Below are 5,901 nucleotides of genomic sequence, written 5' to 3'. Positions count from 1 at the left end.
CGCGCTTCCTCTTTGATGCCGACGCCTCAGTAAGGACAGCGTCTATTCTTCTTCTTCTTGTGTTTTTATGGCGGTTGTCAAACAACTTTTAGGTGCATTACCGCCACCTTCTGGATTGGAGTATGGACCAGATGCTATACCACTCTATATTATTTTATATGTTTTATCCTTTCTAACTTACCTATTCTTCTCAGATATCTAAATATACTGGTAAAATTTTTATCCCATGATGATCTTTGCAGCAATTCCTTTATCTCTAACTTACTTTTATTTAACTCACTAACTTGTAACTCTCTTTCCTTTGTATATTTATTGCATTCTAAGAAAATCTGTTTTATTGTTTCCAATTGTCCACAATGATCACAACAGCCTGTAACAAGTTTATTGATTATTTTCAGTGTGGTGTTTAATCCCGTGTGACCAAATCTCATCCTCGAAATAATATCTTCTTTTTTTTTGTTCTATTACATTTCCTGAATTCCTCCACCTTTTTTTGGATATTATAATAAAATCTAGCATTGTCTCCATTATCCCAATGCTCTTGCCATTTCTTCTTAATATGTAACTTTATTATATTCTTAACCTCGTTTTTACTTATTTTAATGTTTAAGTCCACAATATTTTTTTCTAGTAGCACTTTTAGCAAAATGGTCAGCCAACTCATTTCCCATTATTCCAATGTGTGCAGGAATCCATATTAGTTTAATCTCTGACCCATATTTATTCATCCTGAAAATTAGTTGAGTGTTAAGAGTGCGCGGGGAACCCAGATGTTATGAGACCCAGAACGAGGCAGACACAGGGGAAGTACAAAAAGAACAGTGTTTATTATGTACAGTGATAATCAAATCCACAAGCTGCTTCTCAGCGGCTCCTGGAAAAAGGGACGACAGATTAATGTTGGTCCAGAGGGGAAGACCAGAGTGGTTTGTTTGAAGAGCGTTTTTGTCCTTACAGTGCAAACCCAAGGAGGAGAGCTGGTCCTTCAGTCCAGGGAGAGAGCAGCAGAGGGGAATCCAACGAGGGTCCAAGGGAACGAGGAAGGCTGGCAACTGGAGGCAAAAATGGCACGAGGAATACCTGACATGCCGAGGGATCCAGATCAGGTCACGAGGAGAATCCAAAAACACGAGGAACCAGGAAACTGGAAAAGAGAACACAGGTGAACAAATTCTTTTCACCTAGACATTTCTAGCTCAACAGTACTATACCATGAGAGGTGATATGCTCCAGCGATGAGTCACACTGGGCTGCAGCCTTTTGTAGATGGAGAGGCTCATCAGGCTGATGGCCGCCAGGTGTTGGTAATCAGCGGCCATCAGCAAGGCAGGCTGCAGGCAGTGGGACCCTTACATTGAGCTCTTTCCAGTATAATATCTTGTCTTGTATCTGAATGTACCTCCTGAATACTTATTAATGCGCTACTTGAATCTGAACAAACTAAAACTTATTTTCCTCTAATTTCTTCAACCCACTCCAAAGCCATAGATATTGCCAATAATTCCCCGGTGTATACTGTTAAATTGTCAGTTATTCTTTTGTTTTTCATAATATTTAATTCTGGAATTACCAAAGCTATACCATCCATCCATCCATCCATCCATCCATTTTCTTCCGCTTATCCGGGGTCGGGTCGCAGGGGTAGCAGCCTAAGTAGGGAGGCCCAGACTTCCCTCTCCCCAGCCACTTGGGCCAGCTCTTCCGGGGGAATCCCGAGGCGTTCCCAGGCCAGCCAAGAAACATAGTCCCTCAAGTGTGTCCTGGGTCTTCCTCTGGGCCTCCTTCCGGTGGGACGTGTCCGGAACACCTCACCAGGGAGGTGTCCAGAAGGCATCCTAAAAAGATGCCCAAGCCACCTCAACTGGCTCCTCTCGACATGGAGAAGCAGCGGCTCTACTCTGAGTCTCTCCCGGATGATCGAGCTTCTCACCCTATCTCTAAGACACCCTGCGGAGAAAACTCATTTTGGCCGTTTGTATCCGAGATCTCATTCTTTCGGTCACAACCCAAAGCTCGTGACCATAGATGAGGGTAGGACCTCCTCCCTGACCCGGAGAGGGCACTCTACCCTTTTCCGGCTCAAGACCATGGCCTCGGATTTGGAGGAACTGATCCTCATCCCGGCCGTGTCGCATTCGGCTGCGAACCGCTCCAGCGAAAGCTGTAGATCCTGATCTGATGAAGCCAATAAGACCACATCATCTGCAAAAAGCAGAGATGCAATCCTAAGGCCACCAAAACGGATCCCCTCAACACCTTGGCTGCGCCTAGAAATTCTGTCCATAAAAATTATGAACAGAATCGGTGACAAAGGGCAACCTTGGCGGAGTCCAACTCTCACTGGGAACAAGCCCGACTTACTGCCGGCGATGCGGACCAGGCTCTGACACCGGTCATACAGGGACCTAACAGCCCGTATCAAAGGGCCCGGTACCCCATACTCCCAGAGTACCCCCCACAGGGTTCCCCGAGGGATGCGGTTGAACGCCTTCTCCAAGTCCACAAAGCACATGTAGACCGGTTGGGCAAACTCCCACGCACCCTCCAGGACCCTGCTGAGAGTGTAGAGCTGGTCCAGTGTTCCACGGCCAGGACGAAAACCACACTGCTCCTCCTGAATCCGAGGTTCGACTATCCGACGGACCCTCCTCTCCAGAACCCCCGAGCAGACCTTACCAGGGAGGCTTAAGAGCGTGATTCCCCTGTAGTTGGAACACATTCTACGGTCCCCCTTTTTGAATAGGGGGACCACCACCCCGGTCTGCCAATCCAGGGGCACTTCCCCCGATGTCCACGCAATATTGCAGAGTCGCGTAAACCAACACAACCCTACAACATCCAGAGCCTTAAGGAACTCCAGGCGAATCTCATCCACCCCTGGGGCCCTGCCACCGAGGAGCTTTTTAACCACCTCGGTGACCTCAGCACCAGAGATTGGAGGGCCCGACCCAGAGTCCCCAGGCTCTGCTTCCTCAGTAGAAGACGTGCCGGTGGGATTGAGGAGGTCTTCAAAGTATTCCGCCCACCGACCCACAACATCCCGAGTTGAGGTCAGCAGCACACCACTCCCACTATAAACAGTGTTGGTGGCATACCGCTTTCCCCCCCTGAGACGCCGGATGGTGGACCAGAATTGCCTCGAAGCCATGCGGAAGTCGTTCTCCATGGCCTCTTCGAACACCTCCCATGCCCGAGTGTTTGCCTCAGCGACCACCCGAGCCGCATGTCGCTTGGACTGCCGGTACCCATCAGCTGCTTCTGGGGTCCCACAGGCCAAAAATGCCTGATAGGACTCCTTCTTCAGCCTGACAGCATCCCTCACCGACGGTGTCCACCATCAGGTTCGAGGGTTGCCGCTGCGACAGGCACGACAACCTTGCGGCCGCAGCTTTGGTAAGCCGCCTCGACAATAGAGGCACGAAACATGGTCCACTCGGACTCAATGTCCCCCACCTCCCTCGGAACATGTTCGAAGTTCTCCTGGAGGTGGGAGTTAAAACTCCGTCTCACAGGAGACTCTGCCAGACGTTCCCAGCAAACCCTCACAATACGTTTGGGTCTGCCAGGTCTGACCGGCATCCTCCCCCACCATCGGAGCCAACTCACCACCAGGTAGTGATCAGTGGACAGCTCCGCCCCTCTCTTCACCCGAGTGTCCAAGACATGTGGCCGCAGATCAGATGAGACGATGACAAAGTCGATCATCGAACTGCGGCCTAGGGTGTCCTGGTGCCAAGAGCACATATGGACACCCTTATGCTTGAACATGGTGTTCGTTATAGACAATCCATGACGAGCACAGAAGTCCAACAACAGAACACCGCTCGGGTTCAGATCAGGGGGGCCGTTCCTCCCAACCACACCCCTCCAGGTGTCACTGTCATTGCCCACATGAGCATTGAAGTCCCCCAGCAGAACAAGGGAGTCCCCAGGACGTGCACTTTCCAGTGCCCCCTCCAAGGACTCCAGAAAGGGTGGATAATCTGAACTGCTGTTTGGTGCATAAGCACAAACGACAGTCAGAACCCGTCCCCCCACATGTAGGCGGAGGGAGGCCACCCTCTCATTTACCGGGGTGAACCCCAACACACAGGCACCAAGTTGGGGGGCAATAAGTATGCCCACTCCTGCTCGGCGCCTCTCACCAGGGGCAACTCCAGAGTGGAAGAGTATCCAGCCCCTCTCAAGGAAACTGGTTCCAGAGCCAGAGCCATGCGTAGAGATGAGTCCGACTATTTCTAGCCGGAACCTCTCAGCCTCACACACCAGCTCAGGCTCCTTCCCCACCAGTGAGGTGACATTCCACATCCCAATAGCCAGCTTCTGTAGCCGAGGATCAGACCGCCAGGGTCCCCGCTCTCGGCCACCACCCATCCCACATTGCACCCAACCCCTTTGGCCCCTCCCACAGGTGGTGAGCCCATGGGAAGGGGGACCCACTTCTCCTCTTCGGGCTGTGCCCGGCAGAGCTCCATGGGTAAAAGCCTGGCCACCAGGCGCTCACCCGCGTGCCCCACCTCCAGGCCTGGCTCCAGAGTGGGGCCCCGGTGACCCACGTCCAGGCAAGGGAACATTAGGTCTGTTTATCTTTCTCATCAAAGGGGGTTTTTGGGCTGCACTTTGTCTGGTCCCTCACCTAGGACCTGTCTGCCATGGGTGACCCGACTAGGGGCGTAAAGCCCCTGACAGCATAGCTCCTAGGGTCAGTGGGACACTCAAACCCCTCCACCATGATAAGGTGGCAGCCCATGGAGGGCTATACCAGTTCTGCTATTTAACGTTTTAGATGCATCAGCATAAATCTTCATATATTCTGAGTATTCGTTTCCTTTGTATCTTTCCACCTCATTACTTTCTAATTCTCTCCCTCATTCCAGTAAATTTAAATCAACTTTGATTTGTCCAAGGACCCATGGTGGAAAAATAAGAATAGCAACTGCAGGACTAATATGAAAATTATTTATTCCTATCTCTTTAGTTTGATTCAGGATTATCCAACCAAAACTATTAAATAGTTTCTTTTCTTTCTCTTGACAGGGTTGGAGAGTATTTTGTGGAGGATGAGTTTAATTATGTCCTTTAATATTTGCCCAGTAGGTTATAGCTATTTGTGTTCTTCTAAGCTCCAGTGGCATTTCTCCCTTCTCAACTTGCAGAGCTGATATGGGATTTACCTGTATAAATAAAGGTTGATTGATACTGGAGTTGCTTTCATGGCTCCACAACAAAGTCTTAAAGTTTGATTGTACTTTATCTATTTGTTTTAATAATGTGTTTGAAGCTGAGTAATATAAAATGCATCCATAATCAAAAACTGATCTTATTAATCCAACATAGATTGTCTTTAACGCTTTCCTATCTGCACCCCATTCTTAACCTCTCAGACATCTCATTATATTTAGAATTCTTTTACACTTTCCTACTATTTTATCAATATGTATTTTCCACGTAAGTTTTTTATCAAACCAGAGACCCAGATATTTGATTTGATCTACTCGTTCTATATCGTCCCCATATAATTTGAGATTTATATTAATTTTTATTTTTTTATTTGTAAAAATAACTGATTTTGATTTGGATGTTGAAAATCTGAATCCCCATTTGAATGCCCAATTTTCTACATTATTTAATGCCTCTTGTATTTTCCTTTTAACTCTTGCAATGTTCTAAACTCTTAAACCTACATCATTTTAACAACATACATAGATGTACTGTACAGTACTGCAAAATTTTATTCACCAGCTCTGCAGACCAGCAGCTCTGTTCCGATCGGGCTCGGTTCCAGTTCGGAAGATCTACCCTACAGTGACGAAGCCCACCGCCCCGTCCAGGTGGATGTGCATGGGGATAATTGAGCTTCAGGATTATTTGTGACTTTCCTGCCAGTTCTGTGAGCTTAAC

At 48.3% G+C, this 5,901-nt stretch overlaps 1 protein-coding gene across 1 annotated transcript in view; it reads right to left on the bottom strand.

Moving 5' to 3' along the window:
- Positions 1-43, bottom strand: part of LOC119428286 (O-sialoglycoprotein endopeptidase) — an 18,680-nt gene extending 18,637 nt beyond the window's left edge. The window contains exon 1 of the mRNA XM_037695951.1: positions 1-43. The gene's annotated coding sequence lies outside the window, so the exon portion shown is untranslated.
- Positions 44-5,901: the final 5,858 nt, after the last annotated feature.

This window comes from Nematolebias whitei, chromosome 22, assembly GCF_014905685.2.
Source record: "Nematolebias whitei isolate Nwh7 chromosome 22, NemWhi1, whole genome shotgun sequence".
In the NCBI taxonomy this organism is placed as follows: Eukaryota; Metazoa; Chordata; class Actinopteri; order Cyprinodontiformes; family Rivulidae; genus Nematolebias; species Nematolebias whitei.
The sequence above is the reverse complement of the archived record's forward strand: the minus strand, read 5'-3'. Positions and strand labels throughout refer to the sequence as shown.